The 15,885-nt window shown below is 39.7% G+C and overlaps 1 protein-coding gene across 2 annotated transcripts in view; it reads right to left on the minus strand.

Moving 5' to 3' along the window:
* Positions 1-15,885, minus strand: part of KLF8 (Kruppel like factor 8) — a 153,211-nt gene that overhangs the window by 57,879 nt on the left and 79,447 nt on the right. Inside the window, exon 2 of one of the 2 annotated variants that reach the window (XM_036270926.1) lies at positions 20-113. The exons of the other annotated variant lie outside the window; for it this stretch is intronic. The gene's annotated coding sequence lies outside the window, so the exon portion shown is untranslated. The remainder of the gene's footprint in view (positions 1-19; positions 114-15,885) is intronic. 2 annotated transcript variants of the gene reach the window in all.

Raw genomic sequence — 15,885 nt, forward strand, 5'->3', positions numbered from 1 at the left:
AGAAATGCAAATTACCTACTTGAGATAATAACCAGTATTCTGCCTGGATTGGTCCTTCAAGCCTTTGTGTTTGGAAGACTGACTTTCAGGTCTTTGTCCTAATGTAGGGGGTACTGGAGGAGGAAATAAAGGAGGAGATAGGAAGAAAGATTGAGCCCTATCCACACAGAGTCAATGCCTAATATATGCAGAACTTCACATATCATATTCCAGGGACCATGACCACAGAAAATTTATAAGATTATATTATCTTTGTCATGTTCCCAAGATTATTTTGCTACGTAAGTGGTATTTTCCATGGTGATCTGCTTGTTACATGGAAGTGAACAGTGCTTCTAAGGGACAGGAGCAGGTGGCTGGCTAATAAGAATGTATATTGCCCTGGCTGGTTTGGCTCAGCGGTTGGAGCATCAGCCCACGGACTGGAGAGTCCTGGGTTCGGTTTCCACTAAGGGCACGTACCTCGGTTGCAGTTTGTCCCCGGCCCGGGGTGGGGTCGTGTGGGTGGCAGCCACTCGATGTGTCTCTCTCACATCGATGTTTCTTTCTCTCTCTTCCTCCCTCTCTCCTTCCCACTCTATCTGAAGATAAATGCAAAAATGTCCTCGGGTTAGGATAAAAAAATTTTTTTTAAAATGTATCTCACCCTTTGGCCAGGCCTGAGAGGAAAAAAATGTCTAGGAATGAATCAAGATGTTAAACCTTTATGGAGGGAAGCAAAGCAGAGTCATGGGGGCTTACAGCTTCAAAAGAAAGCAAAGTATTGGGAATCCTAACACAGACCTAAGAAGGTACCTAGTATCTTAAGATAGAGCATGTGGACAATATAAATAACAATCCCTCATGTGCATCTACATAGCTTTACAGTAGGGAAATAACTTTCATATAGCATTCTCATTTCACAGATAATGAATTTGGAGGCTCAAAGTCACATAGTTTAGAAACGATGGAATCAGAACTGGAATTCTTATCCTCTGACTCAAATTACAGTGCACCCTCACTACTTTCTAATATTCCAAATTTGATAAGCACCTTCTTTCTAAAAAACTGTCTACTTATGGCCCTGGCTGGTCTGGCTCAGTGGTTGGAGCATCGGCCTGTGGACCAGAGAGTCCCGGGTTCAGTTCCTGCTAGGGGCATGTACCAAAACAAACAAACAAACAAAAAACAAAAACTGTCTACTCATGGAAACAACTGAAGTGTCCCTTCCATAGATGATTGGATAAAGAAGGTGTGGTACATACAGACAATGGAATACTACAGACATAGAAAGATGAAATAATGCCATTTGTAACAACATGAATGGATCTTGAGAATATCATCCTAAGTAAAATAAGTCAGACAGAAAAAAATCAAGAATCATATGATTTCACTCATATGTGGGATATAAACTGAAAGCAACAAATGAACAAACAAACAAACAAAAAAAAACAGACACAGACAACAGTATGGTGGTTATGAGAGGAAAAGGGGGGAGAGGGGAGGTAATATAGAATAAAGGAGGTCAAATATATGGTGACAGGAGACTTGACTTTGAGTGGTGGACACACAATGCAATATACAGATGATGTATTATAGAATTGTACACTTGAAACATATATAATTTTATTAACCAATGTCATCTCAATAAATTTAATAAAAAGTAAAATAAAAAACTATCTACTAAAAAAAAAAGTTTAAAGACAATAAACCAAACATTTAGAAAAGTCTTGAGCAGATATCACTCACTTTTAGCCACTGACCTATAAGAAATGCTGGAACTGTTACAAAATAAAAATCAACGTTTTAGGGTTTTGAGATTACAGGTAGTTTTTTTTTTAAGCCTTAGCTATGTTTTTCATATTAAAATAAGATTATTAAAGAACAACTGGAGTACACAGATATTTTCAGATAGTTTAACTGTATATTTTCCAGACAGTTTTGAGATGCGTCTCTGGGAAAACCTTCAGTATCAAGGCTACCGTACTGCATGACATTAACAATAAAATGGTGATGAAAGAACAATAACTGCCAACACTCACTGAGTACTTACTGTGTTCTGTTAAAAGAACAAATACATTAGCTCATTTAATCCTCAAAATCTTGCCCGTTAGCAACCGTCAGTTGGAGCATAGGCCGAACTGGCCACTTCTGAGGAGCGGCTGCGGGAGGGCTGCGCAGAAGATGAGTTGCGCAGGGATTCCGGTGCCGAGACTCCAACCAGCTTTCCCGAATGTGCGTCAGAAGCCTGCTGAGGGCTGCTACATCTTCACTTCCTGATGGCAGTTCCTGCAGTGCCCCCACTCACTTCTATAGACAGTCAGGAAACACCAGGGAGTCTCCTCCACTGGCCAAGATGGCGCAGGGGGAGGTTCTTACGCTGAGTGCACCGAAAGCAAGAAAGTGAATGGTTACGGCCCCCAGGGCATGAAGGCGATGACAACCCTGAGTTGGGTATAATAAAAGTCATTCAATAGGAGACTGTTTAAATAAATTGTTACTCATCCATATAGTGAAAAACTATGCAGCCATACAAAAAAATGTGGTATTTCTTTACATACTTATTATGTGGGAAGGTCTCCGAAGAATATTTTTAAGTAGACAAAACAAGGTGCAAAACAATATGCAGAGTGTGTTACTACCTGTGTATAAAAGGGAATGGAGAGTATAGAGAGATTCATTTGCTTGGTATGCATAAAATGTCCATGGAAGGATTACAAATCAATAGATAAGTTTAGTGGCCTCCAGTGAGGCAAAATAGGTGGCTAGGGGATAGGACTAGGAGGAGGCGTATATACTTTTGTACATTTTGAATTTTGAACAATGTGGAATTCATTACCAATCTAAACTACATTTTTAAATGAAAGTTTTAACAAGAATCCTTGGCTACTAAGGAAAATGAGGAAGAGGGCAAAGTTAATGCCAGCTTTTTATGTATGGAGTATGAGAACCACAACAGCCATATTTCCCCACTGCTTACTATACTGTCATGTATTCTTTTAAGTGCTTAACAAAATTAACACATTTATTCCCTTACTGCAACCCTATGAGGTAATTTCTACTATTATTCTCAATTCATGCATGAGAAAAGTCAAGTGTAGAGTTTAATAACTTCACCAAGGTTATGATGATGATAAGTTGTAGAACCAGAGAAGTGAAAAGAAAAAGTCTTGAATGAGGGGTGGTAGGGTAAAAATCTAGGGGTAATGACATTCTATTTTAGACATGATGATATTGAGGTTATAACAAAATGGCAAAATGCTACATATTTGATACCTGGATTATTATCAAATACATGAATTTGGCTCTAGAGTTAGGATATAACTTCTTAATTTAAAGTGTTTAATAATCCCAGAGTTTGGTTTGCCCACATTACATCTATTTTTGTCTAAGTGTACAGTTCGTATCTTTTTTTTTTTGCAGAAGCACACTTTTTATTCATTTATTTTTGTTACAGACGTTTCTCCTTTTTCCCCCCTTGACACCCTCCTTCCTATCCCCCCTCTACCCCATCCCCAGCTTTGTTGTCCATGTCCATTGGTTATGTGTACATGCATATAAGTTAAGGTTATTATACAAACCACCTAGCATGTTACAAACATTTATTTATTTTTTGTTTTGTTTTGTTTTTATCATCACCCGAGGACATTTTTGCATTTATCTTCAGAAAAAGCGAGAGAGAGAGAGAGAGAGGGAGGAAGAGAAAAAGAGAGAGAAACATCGACGTGAGAGAGGCACATGGAGTGGTTGCCACCACATGACCCCAACCGGGCCCAGGGACAAACTGCAACAGAGGTACGTGCCCTTAGCGTAAACCAAACCCGGGACTCTCTGGTACACGGGCCAGCACTCTAACTGCTGAGCCAAACCGTCCAGGGCAACATGTTATAGACATTTAAATCCAGCTTCCTGTCCCACTAACTTACCTTCTTCTTCTCCAAATACACAAGCACATTTAAATAAAATAAGTTACTCAAAGTGACAAAATGATGACACCCTCTACTTTATAATATATGTATTAAAAATCAGGAACTGGATTCAATGTGTTTTATTTACCTTATTTGTAATTACAAATTATCAGATCATTTTAGAGGTGATAAAATTGAGTTGGGGATAATAAATAAATCAGAAACTCAACTTCAGATATATAACCCAAATTGAAAACATTATTATATGAGAATCAAAAAGTAAATCAAACAATGTCTCACATTGTCTTTGGTAAACTAATGAGCCCGATATGACAATGTAATTCAATCACACTCTACTTAGTAATGAGATGCCATTTGTACCTGATGATCATCTACGCCCATCATCCCAATCATATTTTCCTTCAATGACAAATCATGAATTTTTGAAGCTAAATCTTAGAGGATCTTCTATACAATATGTACTCAGGGTTTAAAATTAGGTAAGTACTTTGAAGATACAATCATAGTACATGTCCTCAAGCACCTTTCTGTCTAAAAAAGGGGAGAGGGTAGGAGCTTATATATGTACACAAATGATTGTAACACAGGGAAGAGTGTAACATAGGTTCCAGATAATGTAGGTAAAGTGAAATGAAAACTTAAAAGAGTTATTTCTATATGCAAGAATCAGGGAAGTTTTCATAGCAATGACATTTAATTTGGGATTAATAATGGAGGAAATACTATAAATACTGTTTTAAGAAAAAATAATTAATATAATAAGTACATTCCAAGGTAGTTCATTTATAATAAGTATCAACCGAGCAGACCAGACAGTGATGTACATTTTCTAAGGAATAGCTGAGGAGATAATGAAGGTTTGACTTGCAGGCCAAGAACTAAAATAGGACTTGAAGGAAGATTGGGGTTTGGATGGGGAGGGAAAAAGAAGACATTTAAGATGGAAGAAATAGAAAATGAGTTTTAAACAATTTTCAAGGCAAAAGTAGATATATAAATGTGTCAAATAATTATAATGCCCCTGCCAGAATGAGAAAGAATAAATGGTTGTCCTCCCTCACTACCAGGCACACTCAACTTAGAGAGATGGAAGATGACTAGACTAGGCTTGGTGGCTTGATTATTGGAATTCAATTAGCTGTACCAACAAAAGCTTCATCTCAGAAATACATATACTAGAATGGCAGGAGTGTGGGCAGAGGAGTAGAGTAGTGATCTAGCTCATGTTTACTCTCCAATTTTCTTTCCAATGTATCCTGGAAGCCTAAACAAGAGGGACGTATAGCTCCCCAGAGCTCTGAAAATACAGTCATTATCTAGTTTGGTTTTCAGAATGGACTAGATACACGTGTCACTTTTACTAAGTTTATATTTCTGTTCTGTTTCCTGCCTGTCTTCCCTCCGTTAACCTGAAGGCACTGTTGCTTTGTGTCCCCAATAATCACCAAAGATTAAAAACCCTTATATAAAAATCCCACCCCTCCAAAAAAAAAAAATTCCGAAGAACCAGATAAAGTCATTTGTGAGTCACTAGTTTCTGTTGTCCAAACGTCCTGTTGGTTATATCATCCTGTCTAAATTGCCCAAAGAATGAGGGGAAAGGCAGACTAGTGGCCCTTTCTCTCAGAGGTGCTAAAGTCCAGTGGGAGAAATGTTAAATCAAAAGTAAATAAAACCTGTGTTCTAACTTCAGCCTTTGGGCCAGCTAATTCAATCTTCTGAGGTCTCTTTTCACCCAATCTGGAAGGTGTATTAAAGACAGTAAAGGACTAATATCAGCAGTGTTCCAGAGAGAATAGTCTCAAACTGAGTAAGAAAAGGAAGTGAAACTAAGATATACATGGAGTGGCAGGCAGCCTCTGTCACATATACTATGGTATTTAATCTACCCAAATTTCTTTTGAGGTAAGATTACTAATCCACATTCTCTATAGAAGAAAAGCAATGTCCAGGGGAATGCAGCTAGTAAGTGGTAATATTAGAGTTTTAAAGCAGTTATGTCTGCTACTCCAAACCATCATAGTTTGCATTAGTTTCAAATCCAAATTTAAAGATTATTCTCTTTGCCTAGTTATTATCAGCCTGAGTGACATCAGACAGGTGTTTAATAAATGCTTTTCTTTACAATGAACATAATATTAAAAGAAATGAAGGACTGTTCCTTTGACCATCTGTTTGAATTTATTTTTCCATGAAATAAATTTTATTTTGTGATTGAATTTTCCCAAATTCTTAGGGTTAAACACACACACACACACACACTTTTTCCAAGAAACCATTGCAAATTTATTTGCTCCAGCAATTCCAGCAATTTAGTTCAATCTTATACCTACAGAGGAACCAACCACTTTGGCCAGGACTTAAAGAGCAGGGCACAGGCTTCCACCTCAATCCAAGCTCAGCCTCTCCTTAAAGAGAAGGCATGACCAAAGCAGCTCCTCCCATGAGGCTGCCTCCAGGACCTCACAACACAGCTCTATATTCCCAGTAGCCTAAACTCAAACTTTAATTAACTTCCCCCTTCTCCGTCCTTTTAGAAGCATCTCTGGGTGCCTGCTACAGCTTACGGGGTTTACCTGGGAGTACTGGCCTTCTAAATCCTGTACTCTCTGGCTGCAACGTTGGCTGGGTTGGATTAAGTAAAAAACAAACCTTACTGCCTAAGGAGAAATGAAGAGTGCTGAACCAGGACAAACTAAGTTAGACAAAGCCATCCATTCTTGCCCCCCTTCATTTCTCCTTTGAGGCTCCCCAACCTTTCCATCCCTTCTTTGCTCAGCCCTTTAGCAAAGTCATTTTCTCTTGAGTTTCATTTGACTCCACATAGTTTTTGTAGCCTTCCTTCCCAAATTACCTATGCCCTCCCCCCTCCGCAAAAATCTAAATAACAGAAGTGGGAGTGGGGTTGAATCTAGACAGAGGAGATAGGAGTGAGTGGGTACTAATCCCAGAGTCACTTACCGCCCATGTCACTAGCTGGAGACTTCTGATGTATTGGAACCTCATGCCGTCCTCCCAGAGGCTCATACTCCTCAGCTGATCCACAAGACAGCTGTTTCCTTCACACCCGCCCCTGTCTGACGGCGACTCTCTCCCCTTCTCTTTCTTGGCCCCCACCTCCCCTTCTTCTCCTGGCTGGAAAATGGGGAGGGGGTCCAGGGCAGAGGGAGTCAATTCAGACTCAGCTGGGTCACCCTTGAAACAAGGGAAACAAAGCTCTCAAGCATCCAATCCTAAATGGGGGGTGGGGGGGGCAGCATAGCAGACTTCCTAAAAAGAATCTTCCCCCTGCTGCCTATGCAGCTCTTCCTGGGCTAAAAATAAAGTGGGTTCGCTGGGTCGAAGTGGCCAAAGCTGAGGATCCTCGGTTCCCCTTTCACCTCCACCAATTCAGTTCCGGCCAAGCCCACTCTCCACCCATCCTCTGAACACACACCCTTGAAGACAGGGCCTGGGGTTGGATCTAAGAAAAACAACCCAGACCCCAAAGCAATACTTGAATGCAAAGTTGAGGCAGAGGAGGACTCCTTCAAGATTGGAATCTTTACTGCAGCCTTGGCTGCCCCACACCCCAGCTCCTTCCTAAAAAGAAAGAAGGGAGGGGCAAATGCCTACAATTGGTGGAAATGTATAGAGGCATCCCCAGCCCAGGGTAGGAATTTCAGCGAAAAACGGAAACAACTCCCGCAGGTCCCCTGGGGAGAGGTTTCTTGGAAGCACCTAGCTGCCCCACTGGGGACCTCACAGTCATGCGGGGAAGATCCTCAAGTGCTAGCTGGGCAACTTAAGTGGGTGGGGTGACTCTCTCTCTACACCCAGAACAGAGGTGTGACTATCGTGAGGGTGGAGTTCCTTAAAAGGGACAGACCTCTGCAAGAGAAGCGTGCAATGTGGGAGGAGGTGGAGAAGGGTGTGGCTGAGACCAGAGAGGGAGAAAGGAGGGGGAGGGGCGGGGTTCTGGGCGGAGAGTACTGGCCTTGCCCCTCTCAGCAGTTTCTCTCAGTCTCCACCCTCTGCAGGTATATAACTTAATTTCAGTTCTTTTTACTCATCCCATAAAGAGCTTCCAAGCACTCTGCATAGTCACCTATTAATTGGGATTTAAACTAACTCATCCGGAGAGGGTGAAAGGGATTTGGGAATTGGGGTTAGGGGCTGTCTAAAAAGAGGAATGGGGAAAGGGAAAAGCAAGGCTGGCAACTGGAATTACATTTACCCTCCTGGCTCTCCATGGTAACAGTATGACACCAGCAAGGAGAGCGAGGTCACAGTGTCTTTTCAGGGAGACTGGAGCAAAGGAGAATGGAGCTGGGGGCATTTTCTAGCAAGAGATAAGAAAGAAGGTAAGAGTGAAAGAATGGGTGGGGAAGAAGGAGGGGTTAAAAGAATTTTGAATACAGAAAGGCTTTTTTAGTCTCTCAGATACTAAACCTCGAAGAATAGAGTTCTCAACCCCCTGAGACCACCTCTCAGCCAGGCTCTGCTAAGATTCCTGTAGAGTTGAATCCATAGGATAACATTCCCAAGATTTCTTTGCCCTTGCCTGAAAGTCCCTCTCTAGCTCATTTTAATAGGAGGTCAGGAAATCTCAATCAACCACAGGCCTTTTTCTGTGCCTCTTCCCTACCACAATTCTTTTACAGGGGAGGAAAGAGCAGAGAGACAAGAAACAAAGCAGAGGGACTGAGGGAGCAGAGCCACAGAAGAAATAATAATAGCTCCTGTGTATTCAGCATCTAAAATGGGCAAATCACTGGACCAGGTGCATTCACCATTTCTTATTCCCAATAACAACCCTGGAAAGTAGGTACTATTATACTCTCCAAGCCCCTTTTTTAAAAATTAGAAAACTAAAGATCAAAGCTCAGTACTTCCCAGCACAATATGCCCATGTACTTGATCTTTCTGCCTGAATGTCTTCTAATCATCTCATCTCTTATTCTGACCCAAAGTCGCTGTTCTTCTCCCTATAGTTCCCCCAACTACCTGATCGGCATCATTATGTACCCCAACATTCAAGGCAGAACCCTGGGACCCACCCCCTAACTCAGCATTTTCAACCTTTTTCATCTCATGGCACATATAAATCAAATACTAAAATTCTGTGGCACACCAAAATATATATTTTATTTTTTGCCAATCTGACAAAAGATAGGTATAAATTTGATTTATTTACCCCCCTCAAAAAAATAACAATAATAGTAATTACCTACCCTTTTTGCTCCAAAGCAACTTTTTAAAAAAATCAAGTGCCTGTACTTGTATAATAAGGATTTCTGGTACTAACAATTAACCAATCACATGCAACCTTATTATGTGACATGACCAATAAGATGCAATTCTATTATAAATGACCTATATAATTATAGTTCAAGACAGGGCATTCACACCCATGGTTATTGTTGTGTTGGTTGTTGTCATTTTTTATTTGACAATCTAAGGGAAAAGAGGTATGTGCCCCTAACTAAATAGTCAGATATTGCATTTTTTTAAAATTCTTGCGGCCCACCGGTTGAAAATCAATGCTCTAACCTGTTGTGATCTGGACTCAGCCTACTTCTGAAGCAGCAGAAATTTTGGTGCTTTCTAAGCTTAATCTGTATGACAAATCCCTGAGAATGCCTGTTTCCATGTCTATGTTTTGGCTCACCTTGCTTTCTCTGTTTGGAATGGCTTAAACTCTCTGTTAATACTTTTTTAAAGGATTAACTCAAGATCATCTCCCCTCTTTACTTAATTCATTCAGGTGAAACTGACCATTGATTCCTCTGTGCCCTTCTTTACCTCAGAGCACATATTTATTGATATAACTGCTCCCCCTACTAGACTACAAAGTCCCTGAGTTTAGGCATCAGGTGTTATTTCTGTGACCTATGTGCCAGATAATACTGTTAACAATAATAATAGTTACTGAGAATTAACTATGTGCCAAGCTCTGTTCCATACTGTGTGTGTGTGTGTGTGTGTGTGTGTGTGTGTGTGTGTACACTGAATTCTTCTGACAACCTTATGGGTATTATTACTATCCACATTTTACAGATAAGGAAACTAAGGGACAGAGATTAAGTAACATGCATATGTTGAATGAAAGAATTTCCCCGTAGTAAGGGTTCTATAAAGAAATCTCTCTCACTAATTCATCTTTTTCCACCATCTGCCCAGCTTACAGTGTAATATGTATTGACATGAAACCACACAGACAGGTGTACAACTTTCTACACATTCTTTGAAAAGAATCACTTTAGCCCGGCAGGTTTTGCTCAGTAGTTAGAGCATTGGTCCAGGGACTAAAGACTCCAGGATTTGATTCCCAGTTGAGGGCATGTACCTTGGTTGCAGGTTTGATCCCCGGCCCCTGTCCAGTTGTGCAGGGGGGCAATCTATCAATGTGTCTGTTTCTCTTGCATCAATGTTTTTTTCTCTCTCTCTCTCGCTCTGGCTCTCTCTCCCTCCCTCCCTCCCACTCTATGGAAAAATATCCTCTGGTGAGGATTTAAAAAAAAAAAAAACTCACTTTATGCCATGGAGCTTTAGTATAAAATTTGGGGAGTGTTCTACTTAACATAGGATTCTCACCATTCCAACAAATACTATTTTCAGCAATACTGGAAAGTTTTCTCTTTGCTATAGGAAAAGACATTGAACTGTTTTTGTTTTTTTATTGTTAAATTACAATTGACATATATTAGTTTCATGTGGACAGCATAGTGGTTAAACATTTATATAATTTACAAACTGATACCCCGTTATATCTTGTACCCACCTGACACCATGTATAGTTATTATAATATTATTGACTATGTTCTCTACTGACTTATTTCACTTACCATAATACCCTCTAGGTCTATCCATGTTGTTGCAAATGGTAAGCTTTCATTCTTTTTATGGCTCAGTAATATTACATTATATATATATGTATCACATTGTCTTTTTTTATATATTTATTGTTGAGAGTATTACAGATGTTCACCCTTTTTTCCCTCTGCCTCCCCCCACCACCTGGTTTCCACCACACCCCAGGCCTTCACCACCCTATTGTCTGTGTCCAGGGTAATGCATATATGCATGTAAGTTCTTTGGTCAATCTCTTCCCACCCCACTGCTCCCCACTTCCCTCTGAGATTCATCAGACTGTTCCATGTTTCCATGCCTCTGGTTCTATTTTATCCATTAGTTTATTTTGTTAATTATATTCCACATATAAATGTGAGATAATGTAATATTTGTCTTTCCCTGATTGCTTATTGTACTTAGCATAATCATCTCCAAGTTCATCCATGCTGTCTCAAAGGATAATGGATCCTTCTTTTGTACAGTTGCATAGTATTACATTGTGTAAATGTACAACAGCTTTTTAAAAAAAATACATTTTTATTGATTTCTTAGAGAGAGAGGAAGGGAAAGATAGAACATCAGGTGAGAAACATCAATTAGCTGCCTCCTGCATGGCCCCTACTGGGATTCAGGCCCGCAACACTGGCAGGTTCCCTGACTGGGAATCAAACTGGGACCTCTCAGTCCATGGTACAAAGCTCAGTGCTCTGAGCCACACTGGCTTGGCTGTACCACAGCTTTTTATCCACTCATCTACTGACGGGCACATGAACTGTTTCCAGATCTTAGTAATTGTAAATAACACTGCTATAAACATAGGGGTGTGTATGTATGTTCTTTCTGATTGGTGTTTCAGGTTTCTTAGGACATATTCCTAGAAGTGGAATCACTGGGTCAAATGGGAGTTCCATTTTTAATTTTTTGAGGAAACACCACAGTTTTCCATAGTGGCTGCATCAGTCTGCATTCTCAGTCTAGCAGTGTACTAGACTCCTCTTTTCTCCACACCCTCACCAGCCTCTGTTGTTTGTTGATTTATTGATGATAGCCATTCTGGCAGATGTGAGGTGGTACCTTATAGTCGTTTTAATTTGCATCTCTCTGATGACTATTGACTGAGCATTTTTTCATATGTCTCTTAGCCATTTGTATGTCCTCTTTGGAGAAGTATCTATTCAGGTCCTCTGCCCATTTTTAATTGGATTGTTTGTCTTCGTTTTGGGGAGCTATGTGAGTACTTTATATATTTTGGTTAACCCCTTATCCAATGTATCATTGGCAAATATGTTCTCCCAAAGAGCGGGTTCCCTTTTTATTCTGATGCTTGTTTATTTTGCTGTGCAGAAGCTTTTTATTTTGATGTAGTCCTATTTGTTTATTGTTTCCTTTGTTTCTCTTGCCCTAGGTGATGTATCGGTGAAAATTCTGCTACATGAGATGTCTGAGATTTTGCTGCCTACATTTTCTTCTAGAATTTTTATGGTTTCATGACTTACATTTAAGTCTTTTATCCATTTTGAGTTTATTCTCATGTATGGTGTAAGATGGTGGTCTAGTTTCATTTTTTTGTATGTACCTGTCCAATTTTCCCAGCACCATTTATTGAAGAGACGGTCTGTACTCCATTGTATCCTCTTCCCTCCTTTGTCTATTCATCTTTTTACTGGATCATTTAATCCATTTACATTTGAAGTAAGTATTGATAGGTATGTAGTTATTACCATTTTATTAATTATCTTCTAATTGTTTTTAGTTCTTCTGTTCCTTTCTTATTCTCTTGTTGTCTTATATATTAATTAATTTCTGTAGTGCTGTGTTTGGATTACTTTCTCATTATTTCTCATATATTTCATGTAGATTTTTGGTTTGTGGTTACTATGTGCTTCATATATACCAAGCTATGTTTATAGTAGTCTATTTTAAGTTGTTGGTCACTTAACTTCAAACATTCTAAAATCACTACCATTTTTACTTACCTCTTCCACGTACATGTTTTTGTCATTATTTTTTACTTCTTGTGTGTGTGTTTGTGTGTACCCCTAATTTATTGTTGTAACAACACATGATCTTCCTACTTTTGCCTTTTAACCTTTGTACTAGCTTTAGCGTCAGTTGATTTACTGCTTTTATTGTGTGTTTGCATTTTCAGCGTGAATGTTTTCTTTACAGGACTCTTATTCATAGTTTTTATTTTTTTTCCCTTCTTCTCCTTAAAGAAGTCCCTTTAACATTTCCTGTAATACTGGTTTGGTGGTGATAAACTACTTCAGCTTTTTCTTGTCCCTAGAACACTAGACTTACCATGCTTGCCTCTTGTGCCTCTGGCTATTAATTTCCGTCTCTTTCAGAAGCTTCTGCTTTCCTCAGGTCATTTTTGAAAAAGTTTTCCAATTTTACTTTTGCCTTGGGCTTGTTTCTTTAAAACTGTGTGATCTTGGACAAGTCATTTAATTTCTTTTGCTTCAGTTTCTTCACAGTTCTGGAAACTGAAAGTCTAAGATCAGGGTGTCAGCATGGTCAGGTGAGGGCCCTATTCCAGGTCACAGTCTTCTTGCTCTATCCTCACTTGATGAAGGGGGCATATTGAACTGTTTATATGAAAAAATGAATGCATTTTTGTGATGTGCAGGTAAAAATGAGCATATAACTGAAGTACAATATTGAAAAGTGTTGCCACCAGAATTCCTCTCCAAGTTAGGTGTGCCTCAAGATCATGAGTTCCTTGTTTGATCTGGAAAAGCTTCTCAAGAAGATCTATCCATTTGCAGATAGATAAATAGTTTATATTTTTATTAAAAGTCTTTCTTTACTCATTTATTTTGAGTCCTAGGTTTGTTTGTTTTTTTTGTTTGTTTGTTTGGTTTTTTTTTTAGTACTACTGCCTCAACTTTATTTGTGGGGAAAACTAAGATCTCAAATAGAAAATTCAGTTTTTGGAAAACATAAATAATTGAAACTTGAGAAAACAGACTCAAGATTCTTTCCTGTCCATTCTTCCATCCATTTAGTCAATAAAATGTTTTGAGCACTTGTGCTATATCAAGAACCAGGATAGGTGTTAGGGAGAGAAATAATAACATCCATCTTTTCCAAGAAGTTCCAGTAAAGGAGCCTTAGTTCACCATACATAGCACATTAATCCACATTTCCCTCTAGTTTTCAGAACTGGCTTCTGTCTCAAATTAGGACTCAAAGATCTCTCACATGGAATTGTGTACCCCATGACCACAGTTAATGGCAAAGGCAAGACTTTGTATATTCTTTGACTCTGGATGCATCAATAATTAGCATGAGGCTGGTGTCGTATAAGTCAGAGGAAAGGGTGTTGGGGAGCAGGTAAGGAAAACTAGAAATTGTGATAATTTTCCCTTTCTTTCTAGTGATAAAATACCCTACACGAAGATCTCTACATTTATAATGCAGCTCTATGGTTCTAACTTCCCCTCCCTTAACTTCCACTTTCCCTTATATAAATACCCGTCCATCTTGGCATGCAGGCTAGAAAATGCATGTGGCTTGTAATGTCTGCATGCACTGGGTTGCAATCCTTTCTTTTTCATGAATTAATCCTTTTTGATGATGGAACACCTAGTCAATATTATTTTCAGTCAACATTAGGAAGCACCACAGGTTCTCCTTTGTATTAGCTGGCTTAAGAAATAAAACAAATAGTAACCTGCAATATCTTCAACTGCTTCCATCTCACCCTAAGCCTTAGGAAGACTCCCTAGTTGAAGTAGTAGTCTATCCTTTCCTCTATATACTCAAAGAGTCAGGTGAGAAGTATGAGTTGAATCTACAGAACAATTTAAAAATATGCAGACACCAATGGACATGGACAACTAAGCCGGGGACGGGGCGGGGGTGAGGTGGGGAGGGGGGTGCCAATGGGGTAAAAAAGGTAAAATATCTGTAACAAAAAAATAAATAGAAAATTTTAAAAAATATGCAGACAATGGGTACATGGAACAGACTGACAGCTGTCAGAGGGGAGAGGGAGGGGGACTGGATGAAATAAGGTGAAGGGATTAGCCAAAGAACATATATGTATAACCCATAGACACAGACAACAGTGTAGTGATGGCCAGAGGGAAGGAGGTGGCGAGGGCTGGGTGGAGGTGGGTAAAGGAGAAGAAAATGGGGGACATCTGTAATAGTATCAACAAAAATAAAGTTAAAAAAAGAAATATGCAGACACCCCATATGTCAGGGCCCACAAGATGCTTGTTCTTCCCATTCCCTCTTCCTCCTCTTCATCCTCCTGCTTCTCCTTTTCATGAAAGCCAGCTGACAAACTACTAGGGTGGAGCCTAGTCTGAGGGCTGTAGGAAGGAAGGAAAAGCCTCATTAAGAAAACCACCCTCCCTGCTCCCAGAACAACAAGCACAGAAAGAAGGCTTGGAGAGCTGGGGGTGAAGAAGGTGGGGAAGAATAGGGTGAAGTGAGGGAGGGTGGGGAGAGCAAGGGGAATTACGGGCCTAACAGGGCAGAGATGGTCTGAGAGGGGAGGGAAATCAAGCAGTATATAAACAGAAAACACCATGTTCCTAAGTCACTGTTCATGGAACAACAAAAGTGTAGCAGAAACCGTGCATAGCTCAGTTCTAATGGAAACAAAATTTCCCTCCTTGCCCACTTTCTTCTTACTCTGCAGTTTCCCAGAGGGCATATTCCTCCTTCTAGGAGGAGACATTTTGCCCCTCTGCTAATGTTGAACCACTGTTCAGTTCCTCAGACATCCTAGAGATTAGTAGTAAGGTTACTGTCTGCAAAGGATAAGTTTGTTTTGGAGAAGGAAATGTACTTAACTGAGAGGAGAAAGCCTGGAAGGAGACTGCAGGAGAAAAACAATGACTTAGTTTACAAGCTGTACAACCTTGGGCAAGTAATTTCACTTCTCTTAAATTCAGTTTATTCATCTACTTTTTTTAAAGTTGTGCTACTAGTATTTCTCAGAATAGTCAAAAAGAGTAAATAAGATGCAGAGCTGGCTTTACAGTGAAATTAATAAAGCTTGAGCTTCAGGGACCCTCATTTAATTGGGCCCTTTACATGACCCTGGGAGGGATGAAACAGTGTGTTTTTCTTAAAGAGAGTTCCCAAAATTGTATAAGCTTCAGGTCCCCCCAAAAACCTGGATCTG

The sequence above is a fragment of the Molossus molossus genome, unplaced genomic scaffold (assembly GCF_014108415.1).
Source record: "Molossus molossus isolate mMolMol1 unplaced genomic scaffold, mMolMol1.p scaffold_m16_p_2, whole genome shotgun sequence".
Taxonomy (NCBI): domain Eukaryota; kingdom Metazoa; phylum Chordata; class Mammalia; order Chiroptera; family Molossidae; genus Molossus; species Molossus molossus.